This window comes from Gopherus evgoodei, unplaced genomic scaffold (genome assembly GCF_007399415.2).
Source record: "Gopherus evgoodei ecotype Sinaloan lineage unplaced genomic scaffold, rGopEvg1_v1.p scaffold_51_arrow_ctg1, whole genome shotgun sequence".
Classification (NCBI taxonomy): Eukaryota; Metazoa; Chordata; order Testudines; family Testudinidae; genus Gopherus; species Gopherus evgoodei.
The window spans coordinates 1,252,252-1,266,902 of NW_022060072.1; the positions used below are offsets into that span (position 1 = coordinate 1,252,252).

The window sequence follows — 14,651 nt, forward strand, 5'->3', positions numbered from 1 at the left end:
AGGAATGGGGCAGTTCCTCTCCCTGCTTTCAAAGCAACCGGTTCAGGCTCTCAGCTGACTCAGGCAGTCGGGGTCAGCTTCCCTCCTTGTCCGAGCCAGGGACCCGGGCACTCCACGGCACGGCTGTGTCTGTCGTGCCCAGTGTGTGTGGTGGGATTTTTCCACTCTCCCCCCCCCCATGCGGCAGAGCTGGGCGACCCCGGGGGGGAAGTACCCCATAGCTGGCATGTCATGTGTGACGGTTTGCTGGTCACTTTGAACTGGAAATGAGGTGGACGGGGAAGGGAACAGCAGGCTCCCCTCCCCGTGCATTGCCCAGCGGGGCGCTCCTGCCCCACAGCCTATGGCTGAGGAGCCCAGCTCTCCCCAGGGGGTGTGTCCCCCCGATCTCCCTCTACATCGCTCAGCAATTGTTCTGTAGGGATTTCTCCCCAAACATTGCTCAGCAAGGAGCCCTCCCCCCCAGCCCTAAAGCACTGCAAAGCCCCCCCAGGCCCTCCCCGGCACTGCAAAAAACCCTGACTCCCCTCTCGGCATTGCAAAGCCCCCCAGGTTCCCCTCCGCCAGGCACTGCACTGCCCCCCAGGTTCTGCCCCCCAGGACACTGCAAAGTCCCCCAGGTTCCCCTCTGCCAGGCACTGCAAAGCCCCCCAGGTTCCGCCCCCCCAGGCACTGCACAGCCCCCCAGGTTCCCCTCTGCCAGGCACTGCACAGCCCCCCAGGTTCTGCCTCCCCAGGCACTGCACAGCCCCCCAGGTTCCCCCTCCCAGGCACTGCAAAGGCCCCCAGTTTCACCCCCCCAGGCACTGCACAGCCCCCCAGGTTCCCCCTCCCAGGCACTGCAAAGGCCCCCAGGTTCAGCCCCCCCCCCGGCACTGCAAAACCCCCAGTTTCACCCCCCTCCAGGCACTGCACAGCCCCCCAGGTTCCCCCTCCCAGGCACTGCAAAGGCCCCCAGGTTCTGCCCCCCCCGGCACTGCAAAGGCCCCCAGGTTCAGCCCCCCCCCCCGGCATTGCAAAACCCCCAGTTTCACCCCCCTCCAGGCACTGCACAGCCCCCCAGGTTCCCCCTCCCATGCACTGCAAAGGCCCCCAGGTTCAGCCCCCCCGGCACTGCAAAGGCCCCCAGTTTCACCCCCCCCCAGGCACTGCACAGCCCCCCAGGTTCCCCCTCCCAGGCACTGCAAAGGCCCCCAGGTTCAGCTCCCCCCCAGTATTGCAAAGCCCCGCCAGGTTCCCCCCCCAGGCCTTGCACCCCAAGACCCTGTCCCACGGGAGCTACCTCCCCCCCCCAGCCTTGCCCCTTTAAGGCCCCTCCCCAGCTCCCAGGGAGGGGCCAGGCGCCTTTCCCGTCTCGCGACATTCCCACCCCCCCGCTTCCCTTGGCAGCCCAGCCCGGCGGGCGCTGCCGGCCGCCGCTGCTTCTCCCCCCTTCCCCCTCCCCGGTGCAAATCTGGGGGCGCCCCCTTCCTATCTTTGCAACCCCCCTCTGGGGATTGCACGGGGCCCGGCCAGGATGCAACAGCCCTAGAACAACCCCCCAAAAAACAGGGGGGTGTCAGGTTTGCAACTCAATTTCCTGCCCCCCCTTACACCCCAATCTCAGCCAGGCCCTAGGGATGGTGCGGAGAGGCCACTGGAAGGACAGGTAAGTGGTTGGGGGAGGGGCAATGCAAAGAGGGGATCCCCCTTTGTGCTGGGTAATGCACGGGGGGAGTGGGGACCCCCCTCTTGCTGAGCAATGCATGGGATGGGGTTGGGGGGGGAGGAGACCCCTTGCTGTGCAATGCGTGCGGGGAGGGGGCCCCTTTGTTTAGCAATGCATGGGATGGGGACCCCTCTTGCTGAGCAATGCATGGGATGGGGGGGGCAATGCAGAGCAGGGAGGGGACCCCCCTTTGCTGAGCAGTGCATTGGATGGGGGGGTAATGCAGAGCGGGGGGGGTAATGCAGAGCAGGGAGGGGACCCCCCTTGCTGAGCAGTGCATGGGATGGGGGGGTAATGCAGAGCAGGGAGGGGACCCCCCTGGGAGGGGACCCCCTTGCTGAGCAGTGCATGGGATGGGGATGTAATGCAGAGCAGGGAGGGGACCCCCCCCGCTGAGCAATACTTTGTGGGGATCAGGGTGCCCTGTTCGGGGTGTCTGGGGAAGGCAGGCACGGGACAGGGGTCAGGGAGGTATTTGAGGGGGACTGGGAGATGAGGGGCAGACTGAGGCATGCCAGCAAGCTGTGCCTTGGACAGGCTGAGGGGAGACAATTGGGCTGGATCGTGGGTTATTCACATGCTGCTTGGGAGTAGGGTGCCCAGACAGCAAGTGTGAAAAATCAGGACGGAGATGGGGGGTAGTAGGAGCCTATATAAGAAAAAGACCCCGGGAAGGGGTGGGAAAAAGTTAAACTTGTTAAGGGCAGAAACTTTGGGGAGTCCCCCCGCCCCCCCCCGGATCTGCGAGGGGCGAGTGGATGCTGGGCTGGGCACAGGTCGTAGATCCAGTAAGGATCCAGGTGACAAAGGTGCCACTCCTGTGATTCTGAGTGTCGAGCCGTCCCGGATTCTGGGAACCCGTTGGACGCTTTTCGGGGTGGGATGTCGCCCCTGGTGCCTCCCGGTGGATTTGCGGAGAGGAGGGTTTTGGGAACACACCGTTGTGTGGTCACGGATTATTTTTAGAAGTGTGAAGTGAGTTTCTCGCTTTGCCGTCTGATTCACAAAGGCGGAAATGTGTCATCTAAAGACACTGCCCGGTTGCTTGTACCTACGTCTTTAGAGTCCACGCGACTCTCTGATGGTACAAAGCAGTTGCTGTCAATCTTTTTCCTTCCATTTGCGGCCCCCCCCCCGTGGAATTTCAAATGGAGACGCACCTTTTGCATCGTCTGTGCGCCCCCGTGCGTCCACCAACCCCGCTTGTGGAGAAAGGTAGAACATCTCCAAACAGAAGCTAGCCGAATTCAGGTTCGAAACAGGAGCACGTATTTTCTTAGCAGGGAGGGTAATTAACCAGTGGATTCTCTGCTGCTTGGAGTCAAAAGACTGGGGCGGTAACTTTCTACAAAAAAATGGCTAGGATGATGCGGGAAGGACCAATAGCCCCTTCTGGCCTTAAAACTTGGTGAAACTTTGCTCCGGCCGCTAGTTAAAAAATGGTAGCGCCTTACAAATTCTCAGCAGCTTAAATTTACAAAAATGATTTAGCAGTTTTAAAAAAACAACAGGATTATTGGGTTTGGGTTGGGTTTTTTTGAGCGTCTGAGGGACCTGATTTTTTCAGAAAATACTTTGCGCCTGGCCTCTGAAAATTGGATGGCTTGGAAAGTTTCTCTGAAAACGGATGCAGCGATTTCCTTACCTTCTGCCACTCTTGGCATACTTGCATGCTGGATTAACTTCACCAGCCTTCGACTGCAAACGCACGCAGCCATGGTCCTGTTCAGAACATGCCTCCCCCTTCTTCCAGACACCGATCTCTTATACACGTGCCCAGCGTTTGGCGTGCGTGGAGGGGATGGGTGTCTGAAACATGCACTCGCTGGAAGGAAGCTTTTGGCCTTCGCAGGACTCTTACAGTTTGGGGTGCCGTTTTTAATACGGGGGCGAGGCCTGCTAGTTACACCCATTTTACAGATGCAGAAACTGAGGCTTGTAGAGGCTGTGTCACTCAGGGAATCCGTGGCAGCCAGGAATTTAAGCACTGACTTTTAACCCTAGAAATGGAGCCTCGTCTTTTGGAAATTGTGCCCGCTAGTTCAGAGGTGAGAGGAGAAGGAGGAGGAAAAAATGCATTACTTAATCACTTTCTGTCTAGGAATTCTCTGGGTCCAGTTTCTCAGCAAGCTTTCCGGGGTGGGCTTTGTCCTTTTTCGATCCGCCCTTAGAGATGCGATATTCTGTTTGTCCCTTCCTTCCCACCCTGACCTTTGCTTACAAGAACACGCTCTCCGGTTGGGTGCTTGGCGAGTTAATGTAACTTTGAAACCAGCTCTTTCTCTTTCTCTTTTCAAAGTGGTGTCCTGTTGACTTTGATTTGTTGTTTTAAGCCAGAGGGTGGGAGCGGGTGGTTATTTGCCCTGCCGTTTATCAGCCTCTCCTTTTCGCCAGGCATTCTTGTCTGGCTTACTCTGAGCATGTCTGAGCCTCCTCTCGTGACTGGTTCTGAGGCTGTAACAGCTGTTTAAATAACTCCTGCTTTGGCAGAAAACTTCAAGATGGGACGAGCAGTCGTGGTCGTTTTGAAGAAGGTTTCAGATTTGCCGTGTGACAGGACCACCTTTCTTTCCAGAGTGTCTGTATTTGATCAAAGCAGATTAGTACAGAACGTGCTTTAGGATGCAGCTTCTTGATTGCTTTACCTTTATTTTCACAAATCTGTAACGACATACAGCGGGGAAAGGTCTGAGCCACGCACCTGTGGTCGTGACTATCAGTCCGGCCTCGCTACCCTGGTACAAAACCTGTGTGCTGACCAGGCCTTACCAGAGAAAGGAAGGCTTGTTAACACTGAGCTGCATACAGAGAAACCGAGGCACCACAGCGATGACCTGATTTGCTCCAGATCAGATGGGGAGTCGGGGGGTGGGCGGAGCTGGGAATTTGAACCCAGATCTTGTGAATCTGAGTCCTTTGCGCCCACGACGGCTATTTGCCGTTACGAGCCCAGCTGGATGCTCGCTCGTTGTGGCAGCGATTGGCAACTGGTTCGCGGGAGCAGGGTTCAGCGGGCACGCGCTGGCTTGTGCTTGTAAGCGTGAGAGCCTTTTGGTGGAAAGCAAGCGGCCCCGAGGGATTTGTTTAGGGGTAAGAGAAGCTAATCAGATGTAAACTGCTTAACTTTGCACAAGTGAAATCCTAGCTTGTGACTCTCCCCGAGAAGGGAAAGGACTAATTTGTATTTTTTATCTGGCTGCCTTTCAAAATGTGGGGGTGCCCCCTACCCCTGCACACGCCCGCCCTGTGTACCAACCCTAAACTCTCCCTGGAGAGCGCAGCCATCTGATCAGCTGTTGTCTTCCTTGCCTGGCGAGACAGGGTGTTTCATAACGGTTATCGGCCCGTCTGCTTTCGGTGACGTGGTCTGCTCCATGCCAGCACCTGCACCTCTCTGCTTGAAGTCTGCAAAACTTTGATTCTCCTGCTTTGCCAGGAAAGCCAGTGGGTTGTTCCCCTCCTCCACATATCTCCAAGAGAGCTAGGTGCTTCGTTTTCCGAGTGCCCCTTTCTGCCTAGCCTGTCCGCCATTTATAATTAACGGCATTCGCGTCGTAATTAAGCGTTGGCGTTGTTTTGGAGGCTCTTGTTTTGGCCCGCCTGGCTGCGGAGCGAGGATAAAAGGCAGGAGGAGATCGCAAAACATCCTCAACCTCGGAAGGGTGGCGGTCCCCGTGTGCGCTCAATGTTCATTGTCCCCACTGGAATAAAAGTTGCTTTAAGCCATGTTATTATAGTGAGGCGCTGGACGTGCCCACAGTCCATGTTCTGAATCTCATTCCATGTCTCTAGCATGTTACCGTAGCCCCAGGCACGGACCCACATCCCACGTAGTACAAACGCAGCATAAAAAGACAGGCCCTGCGCCAAGGAGCTTCCAACCGAAGGGGCGTCCGAGAAAACAGCCGGGCAGTGTGATGGGCCAGGGTGTCCACACGCACGAGCAGATTTCTTGTTGGCGTCTGGAGGAGGCAGATTTGCGGATACGTTGGTCTCTCGGCGTTGCTCCCCAGAATCAGAGGGCTGGAAGGGATTTCGAGAGGTCAGCTAGACCCGTCCCCTGCACTCAGGGCAGGACTAGGGGGATTTATCCTTGCAGGATAACCGAGGTGCTTTTTGGTGTGTCTGCTTTCTCCAAGAAGAAGGCTGCTTCTAACCCAGATGGGCTTACGTGATGGGGGGCAGTTCCTGTTCCTGTTGGAAAGCATCTGCCTCTTTGGTTTGAAGATTGGCTCCTACTTTCTGGATGGGATTTAGAGGGGCACAAAACTATTTTGTGACTTTTTTTCGGGGTGTGTGTGTTAGTTCTCTGCCATCATTTGTAGGAGCAATTGCGAAACATGGCATGTAGTTGGCGTAAGACGCACACAGGCCGGGAGCGAAGCTGAACCAGCAAAGGTTTGAAACGCACGGACCTCGCAGCTGTGGAGGTGGTCGAGGGGTGGGAATCTGCTCCCGTGCGCAGTGAATTGAAAAGCTCTGCCCGGGAAGACTTTTTAAAGCAGATTCCAAGCAGAATTCAGGCTTCTGTATTTCTTCTACGAGAGGGGAAAGCTGGGCCAGTTTTCCGCTGATTTCAGGTGTTGCAAGAGAGAGATTTTTAAGGCCATAAAGGATCGTTGTGATTGTCAAAAGGTGAGATTTTCAAAAATGCCCAAGTCATCTTTGAAAATGGGACTTAAGTTTTCCTAAGTAAGTTAGGGGAAAATTTTCACAAGACCCCAGTTCTGACCTCTCGTAGACCATGGGCAAAGGAATTTCACCTAAGGATTCCTGCCTGGAGCCTGTAACGTCTGGGTGAGCTACAGGGGGCCTTTTAGAAAGACATCGAGTCTTGCCTGGGAAGACCCTGTAAGCGTATTCATGTTGGAGAATCTTCCCCATCCCTTGGTTAATTTGTCTCCCTGCATAAAAGAAGGGGCCATTTTCTGTTTACTGTGATTCAATTCTGCCGTGTAAAACAGATATATTTTCACATCCTGTAGAGAGACATTTGGGGCCCTGGTACACCCCAATATCATGACCATTATAGACGTTTTGGGGGACCCATTGTCCCCCTTCTTGTCCGCTCTGCTCAGACACTATGGAAACGGGACCCAGGTATCTACTTGGGCTCCGTGGTAGTGCAAAAATTCCTGTGGGAAGTGGCTTTCAACCTCCGTGGGATGTTTCCTCTTCAAACCATGCTCGCCGTCCTAAAAATCGGGCCTCTTTTACGGTGTTTCGCCTTCGCTGTCCAAAATCCGCTGGGCGGTTCCCAGCAGGAGGGCTTTCCCTCGGTTATCTGGACAGCAAAAGTGAAAGACACGCCGGCACCGGTGGGTGGATGCTTCGCCCCAAAGCCGTCGCTCCACATCTGACCTCTCCAAGCCTCGTTCGCAAAGCAAACCCTTCCCCTCTGCCAGGCTCTGTACGGACGCAGAGTGAGAGGCAGGTCCATACCCTGAGGAGCTCACAAATAGGCAAGTCAGAGGAAGGGTGGGAGGCGGTAACCCAGGGTTGCAGGGTAGATCAGTGGTTGATCTGGGGCTAGAACCCAGGCGTCCTGCCTTAGCCGCTACCCTCAGGCTGCTTCTTGAAATGTTGGATTTGGGACGGAGGAAATCTGGGGTTTGAGTCCCTGCTCCAATGCAGTCTTCCTGCGTGATTGTGCGGCGTGTCCTCGATTTGTGCCTCGGTTTCCCTTCCCTCCACCCCCAGTAGCTAGCCATGCTTTCTCCTGCCAGTCTGTTTAAAACGGCAAGCTCTACGGGCAGGGAGCGTCCAGGAGAGAGGATGCGAGCGCGTGTTCGGATATGTACAGCTCCTGGCGCAACGTGGCCCCAGACTCTGTTAGGGACCAGTGGTGGGCCCGACAAACTTGTCTGTTTTCATTCCGCTCCCTGCTGCTGCTGGGGCCTCGGCCGCCCAGAGGAAACCAACTCCCCTGTTTTCAGCTGGGGAAGTCAGCCTGCGGGGAAGCCGGCTTTTCCTGCGGGGCCACGCCTGGTTTCGGTCTTGTCTCATCCCGGCTTGCGCACAAGGGAAAACCCACTGTGCTCCAGGCTTTTTCATGTGCCTTGTGAGGCTGAAAAGGGAGGTCTGGATGCAGTGAGGGATTGTCTAGATTCATAGGGGGGTTTTATTAAGGCCAGAAGCAGTCATTGTAACCATGTGCCCCCATCCTCTTCCTGGGTGCTCCGACAGTCACTTTATGATGCAACTGTTTGCTCTGGGAAGAAAGGACTTTGCTCTGCCTACCTGCTCGCTGGGCAGTGAACCCACAATGCCAGGACGTCTGTCTTTGCAGCCTGTTCCCGGCAGGCGACAGTAAAAGCGATGCCCTCTGGCAGATTTCCCCCCCCCCCCCATAAACATTTTCGTGGGAGCTTAAACCAAAAAACGTTCAGGGGAGCCCGCTTTTTATTTCGATTGACACGTGTGTCCCCTACAAAGTAGGCCCAGCCTGTGCTTTTCACGTGGGAGTCTGTTTATCACAGGGTTGTTTGCCTCCACCCGTTTTCAGCGCCGTGGGAGTGTCTTCCTTGTAAATCGGCGAGCGGTGTCCTGTAGTGGATGTCTGGGATTCTTGAGATTTTTTTTTAAGGCTGGAAGGGACCATGTAATCCGACCTCCGGTAAAATATCGGCACATAAGAGCATCAGACTAAATTCCTGTCTTGCCCGGGACCCTGTGTCCGACAGTTGCCCGTACCAGAGCCGCAGGAAAGTGCTTAATTCCACCTTGTCCTCCGCTTCTGGCTTCTGGGAGGCAGAGGTCTTGTGGTGCCCTGAGCATGGGGTTACCTGTCTGACCGGTTTGGCTACCTGTCCTTCGTGAATGTATCTACTTCCCTTTTGAACCCGCTTGGCCGTCACAGCATCCCCCGGCGAGGAGTTCCACGGGTTACTTGTCTGTAGTGTGACAAAGCACTTGTGCTAAACCTACCGTGTGTGAATTCCACCAGGTGACCTTGTGTCGCATGAAAGAACAAAATCGCATTTCTCGCTTTGCTTTTTTCTGCAGCCTTTGAAATGAGTTCATAGGCCTCTCTTGCAACCAGTTAGTGATCCGTGAGATGTGTCTACATTGGACCAAAAAACCCCAAGCCCATGGTAGTGAATCTCAGACCTTGGGTCAGCTGATGGAAGACTTCGAAAGCATTGTATCTCAGGCTGTTGTTAACATGGGCGGGAAATGGTTTCATTTTTTATAATTCCGACGGATAATATCCATTTTTATCGTTAAGCATTTTCCCCGCAGTTTGTATCCATTTAAAATTTGACAGGTGGTGAAAAAACGATGGGCTTTTAAAGCCTTTTTGATTGTCTGTATTGATTCTAAATGTGCACGGCCATGGGACATGATGGGAGCGGTCAGACAACTGTCAGTGACAGTAGACACTGATATTCAGGAAGTTACAGCTTTATAACCGTTAGAACACACATTGTCAACGGCACGTGGCAAACGTCCTTGCATCAAACGGCCAGGCTTGGAAGCAGCCTCTTTTTATGAGTCTGCCTAGCTGGAAATTTCAGTTCCGATGGAGGGGGAATATTTTTTTTCCCCTCTTTTGGTTTTCTGTGACGACTGTGAAAGTGATATTTACCAACCAAATTGTGATTCGTGCAAACCTGAGTGTCACCTTTTACAGCAATCTAACAGCTTCCATGCTGGGCTTATCTGATATAACGACTGGTCCAAAAACCACACCTTGAAGAGGGGATAGTTATACTGGTGCAGATCCACTTTGGAGGCAGAGCCTTGGTTGGAAAAATTGCAGTTTGCACGTGCTTGGGAGAGGCAGCTTAGCGCTCAGCAGCTAAATTCTAGGCTAGGGCATATGACTTGGAAAACAAGGGGGCGTTGAAGTTTAGGATACGCCGGCTGCCGGGCTTAATAGTTGTGTTAACGTGGCGCGTTGTCAAGCCATTAAAAAGGCCGGTGATGGTGGGGTTTTTTTTGGTTTCTAGGGACTTTTATTGTTTGTTGGAGCTTGGTTGGAAGGGGGGGAATTCAAGTCTGCGCCCTCACTCGAAAGCAGTCCGCAGGATGCTTGCAATGGGTGGGGGGGGGGGTCAGAGGTGAAACACCTTTGTGGGGTGTTGTGAGTAACTTTTGTGCATTGCCGCCTGGAGGGTAAAACCGCAATTTGCTTGAAAGCGATTGGAAGATGGCTCTAAATCTGTATTTAGCTGTGCGATCCACGTGAGGCTGCCGGTTGTGTGTTTTCTCTCTCCCCCACAACCCCGTGCTTCGCCCAGAACAGCTGAAAACTTATTTTTAGTTCTGCCTGGATGGCCTTGTGCATCTGACGCTTTTCTCTTCCCCTCGTGGGGCCGCCGAAAAGCCCTTGGAGTCCCCTTCAGCCGGGCAAGGCAGATTTGTGTGAAAGGGGACGGGGAGATTTTACAATCTAATCCCTGACTCCTGATTCCTCAGCTCGGCCCCACACCCCTTCTGCTGAAGACAAGATCTAAAGGAGACATGGTCAAGGTAAGACAGACCCCCAGATATTGGGCCTGTCCCTATAAAATCAGGACATCGGGCCTCGGTGGACTCTCAGTTCAGTATGAGTTCGGCGTTTCTCTAGTTTACTACTGTTGATGCGAGGGCAGGAGGCTGCAGCTGGATACGTTTCAGGCTGTAGATTTTTAACATGGTGGGGAGCTAACCACAGAAACAGCTCACCCATCTCTGTCACCCGGACTCGTTCCATCCAGATTGGCTTTCTGGGCTAGCTCAGCCATCAGATATGGGCTGCATGCTGGGGGCAGTTCTCTGGCCTGTGGTATGTGGAAGTGGGACTGGCTGAACATCTAGGAATCTGCTACTCCCATTTGATTGCAAGCTGGCTGGGGCAGGGCCCCTGGTCTGTGTACAGCTCCTAGCACCTTGGGGCTCTTGCAGGACAGATGAGGGACACTGAGGCACGGAGAGGAAGTGAATTGTGCTGCGTAGTCTGGAACTGAATCCGGATCTCTCGAGTCCCCGCCTGGCTCCTCGGTGCCCCGCGACCATCCTTGTTCTCTGTTCCCGCCGGGACGGTGCATCGGCCGTGTTCGGGCAGCCCAGCCGGGGCGGAGTGGAGACTCTCTGCCAGGTGCTTGGGTGTCTGGGAGGGGACAGCCAGCCTGCGTGAAGGCTGAACACCCCGCCCTGCCGGGAGCGAGGTGACTCACGGCCTTTGTCCGCTCGGCCCTCGGCACGCCCGGCCGCTGTTTGCCTCTCGGCCCGCCCCAGATGCAGTTCCAGCTGGCTCCCTGCCTTGGGCCTGCGTCCGAAGCTGCACGGCGAGGCCGACGTCCACCGTCTCGCTGGTGGGAACGTCTTCTCTGACATTGGGCTCCTGCTTGACACTTTTGGATATTTAACAACTGGCTCTTCAAGCTAACAGAGACGGGCAGGACCCGATCTTCAGGTCCCTTACAGCACGAAATTTCTGTGATTGTGCCAAGACCACTGAGCTTTCTGGGAGGCAGCCCAGTGGAGGAGCGTTTTGGAAGCGGGAATCACGTGATAGCTCCATGCCCGTTCTCGGGGCACATGGGAGGCTGTAAGAAGATGAGTGGGTACCCCGCATTGACGTACGTTTGTCACTTGCGCTGGGTGTTGGGGCAAGGACACTCCAAGGATTTGTCATCCCGCCCCTGCAGTTTACAGGTGGGGAAACTGAGGCAAAGGAGTGCAAGAGTTGAAGATGAATCGAGGAAAATCTGCAGCCATTCTATAAATCGGTGGTGAGGACTCATTTTGAATGCCGTCTCCAAAAGGCCGGGGGCAGACTTAGAACAGGGGGTTGGAGGCGAGCAATTGAAAAAGATTGGGGGTTTGCTTGCTCCAGGAAGGGGTTATTGGCTATAAGGTGATAAACAGGTGAGGGACGGTAGAGCTTCTGTTTCCCCTGCCTAGCACAAGAAGAAGGGAGTAGGGGATGAAATTGAAAAGCTGGTAGAGTCAGCACAGATTAGAGGAAATACTCTTCCCCCGTTGTCCTGTGGAACTAACCGCCACTGGATTTTGTTGAGTCTAACAATTTGGCAAGGGAGAAGGCATCCTTGCCCCTCCAGCCGCTGTCCCCCTATTCAGCATCCCCGCCCTGCTGGCCAGCGCTTAGGGGAATAAAAACTTCCTTCTTTCTTTGAAGAGGCACATATTCTGCCGGCCCTTTAACCAGGGCCTTTGAAAAATGCAACCGGGGCAGGGCGAGGGAGGGATGGAGGCAGGGGAAGTGCTGAGCTGCTGTTAACTGCAGAGGGAATTCCCTGCTCCCGAACAGATGCGAAACCGCCCGCTGCCAAGCTTTTGCGGTGCAAACCTCCGATGCAAACGGGTTTGAAGCCTTGCTGAGGTTGGCTTCAGCTTGCCTCGGTGACTGAAACCTGCTTACCTGAGTCTCCCAGAAAGAACTGACGGATGCAAGTTTTCATAAGCCTTCCATTAGCCCGAAAGCCACTTAAAACACGGCATTGTTCGCCCACTGGCCATTCGCTGTTCACCTGCTGGTGCAAAGATCGAGCACAAAACCCCGCACTCCAAAGTTAGGAAAGTCCAGAATTCACACTGCTTGTGCCAGTGCAATTTGGTGCCCTGGTGCGTGTGCCCGATGTGCCGGCCGTTAGTTCTATGCTCACACTCGTTTTTTCTCTCCACGCTGGTGCGTGCCCCGTGCGGGTTGAATCATTGGAGACTTTAGCTGCTAAGTGTGAACCAGTCTGTAGCGTCCTGCACTTGGAGCAGATTTTTACAGGGGAGGAAAAAGGGATGTCCCGAGACCAAGGCCGCCCTCCCAGCTAAATTCGAGGTCCGTGCTCCAAAGCTGGAGGGCTGCGAGAGCTGTTTGGCAGAAAAATCGGTCTCAGAAACGGCTGAATCGGGTTTGGCTGAAATTTCCCAGCCGAATGCAGCCTCAAGCAGACGCCTGGCGCACGGGGAAACGTCCGTGAAGACGACGATCGCTTTTGCCAAATGTTAATCGACTGAGAACAGGATCTTATCCTGGGAAGTGTTGAGTAACCTTAGTAACACGCCGGGCCACCAGCTCTGCGTATATCACTATTCTTTGCTGCCTGTGATTTATCGTCTGTAGTATCCCACAAGGTGCTTTTTGAATGCCCTGGGACCATTCCTACACGGGGCAGATGTTGACCGAGCGAGAGGCCGGCAGATTAGCATGAGACAAGTTAAATTAATTTAAATCGTGATTTAAATCACTGCTCAGGCATCACCTTAGTACGTATTCTTCACAACTCCGAGATGGAGAGAGGTTTCGTTTTCAGAAGGTACCCACTCTACGTTTTTAAACAGTGATTTATTTTGAAAACTTCTCGGATGAGATTTACGGCTATCGCAGAAAATGAAGGGTTGGTTGCTCATTTCATTTACCCAAAGTAATTGAAGCAGATATTTATGAAGTCATGGGGAGGTGAACTTTCTCGATTTTTGAATAGGTTAATGATTAATATTTTGGAGGATTTTCTTGCCAGGCTATATTAGGAGGAGACCAGACAGACATTTCAATTGTTTGTTTTATTTAAATAAAACAATGACATTTAAGTATTCTGGATTTTTTTTTGGTCTTCAACAGCAAACAGATAATATTTTAACAAAAAAAAGCACATGTCCCTCGTTTCTCACATTTATCTGCAGGTGACTTCTCCTCCTTGTCCAGATCTGTTCCACCCCCAACAATCTTCCATTCGTTGAACGTTTTTGAAACTTTGCGCTGTTAGAGAGAGGGATTGACTCTATGTACACACATTTGCACAGGGACAATAGAGTTGAGGTCTGTTATTTCTCAACATTTTTTGCTGTTTAACAAGCATGTTCCCTCTGGAGACACAAATCCACAGTTGGAGAACTGCAAAACTAAGCGTCTCTGATGGTACCCTCTAGACTGAGCATTGAGTCCCAGTGGGTAGAAAGAAAGATTCACCTCAGTCATTTATACAGGAGCCTGTGGAACTGCATAAAATTGGGTCACTAATCCATGACCTATTCAAATTTATTTACAAAACTTTTCTTAAACGTTACATGAGTTCATGCTATAGAATTTATAATCCCTGTTCCATGATGAGATGTCTTTGAGCTATCATGTATCTTAATTAAAACTATCTTTTTCCCTCAAAAAGCACTTTATCAAAAATCCGATTTTTAAATTTAAAAAAAAAATCAGAGGAAAAGCATGACGGCTGTGGGGCTTCTGGGAGTCGTGGAGATCCCTCTAGGCAGCACCCTGGGTCCATCCATCCAGCCTCCCGTCTGCAATACCCAGTGCTTCAGCGAGCAAAGTGTAAGGACCCCTCAGTAACTGTGCCCCATTCCCCCCATAGGTCTCTTCCTAATCTCAAACGTTTAGGGAACAGCTCCAAACCCGAAGCCCGGGCTGTAACTTCCCTCCGCATTAACCGTCACAACTCGGGCGATTCCAGATAAACCTCTGTTCCTCTGGTTCTGGCTACGTTCTCTGCCTCGGTGGTATCCTGAGGCAGTGAGTCCCACAGGTTAACGGTGTGTTGTCGGGGTGGAGGGGAAGCATTTCCTTTGCTTGCAGTCCTGAAGTTGTTACCTTTTCAATTCAGGTGGAGAGCCCCTTGCCTCTTATGTTAAGAGATGGGGAAACCCATCTGCATTTTCTGTCCCAGTCGGTATTTTATAACCTGTTATCCTGTTTCCTCTAAGGCGCGTGACCCCAATCTCTCCTCACAGAGTTTGTCCCGAGCCCCTGATGGTTCTCTGAACCCTCATTAATTCTGTGGGGAACCCCAGGGAGGAACAGGATCCACTGAGGCGAAAGGTTTGAGGATGGAGTTTGCGAAGGGGATGGTACGACAGATGGGCAGAGGCAGAATTGAGTGACTCCGGGCCCGCGACTCTTCTGTCGGTGTGGGGGACTCTGTCGCCGTGTTTAAAAACGATGCTTGTGTTCGGCGCCAATGGGGCTGATTTCCCGCCCATGCCGCGC

The 14,651-nt window shown here is 53.3% G+C and overlaps 1 protein-coding gene across 4 annotated transcripts in view; it reads left to right on the plus strand.

The window, feature by feature from the left end:
- The first annotated feature begins 1,387 nt into the window (after positions 1-1,387).
- Positions 1,388-14,651, plus strand: part of KIF1C (kinesin family member 1C) — a 30,830-nt gene continuing 17,566 nt past the window's right edge. The window contains exon 1 of one of the 4 annotated variants that reach the window (XM_030547011.1): positions 1,388-1,648. The gene's annotated coding sequence lies outside the window, so the exon portion shown is untranslated. The other 3 variants (XM_030547012.1, XM_030547013.1, XM_030547014.1) reach the window with 3 other exon arrangements.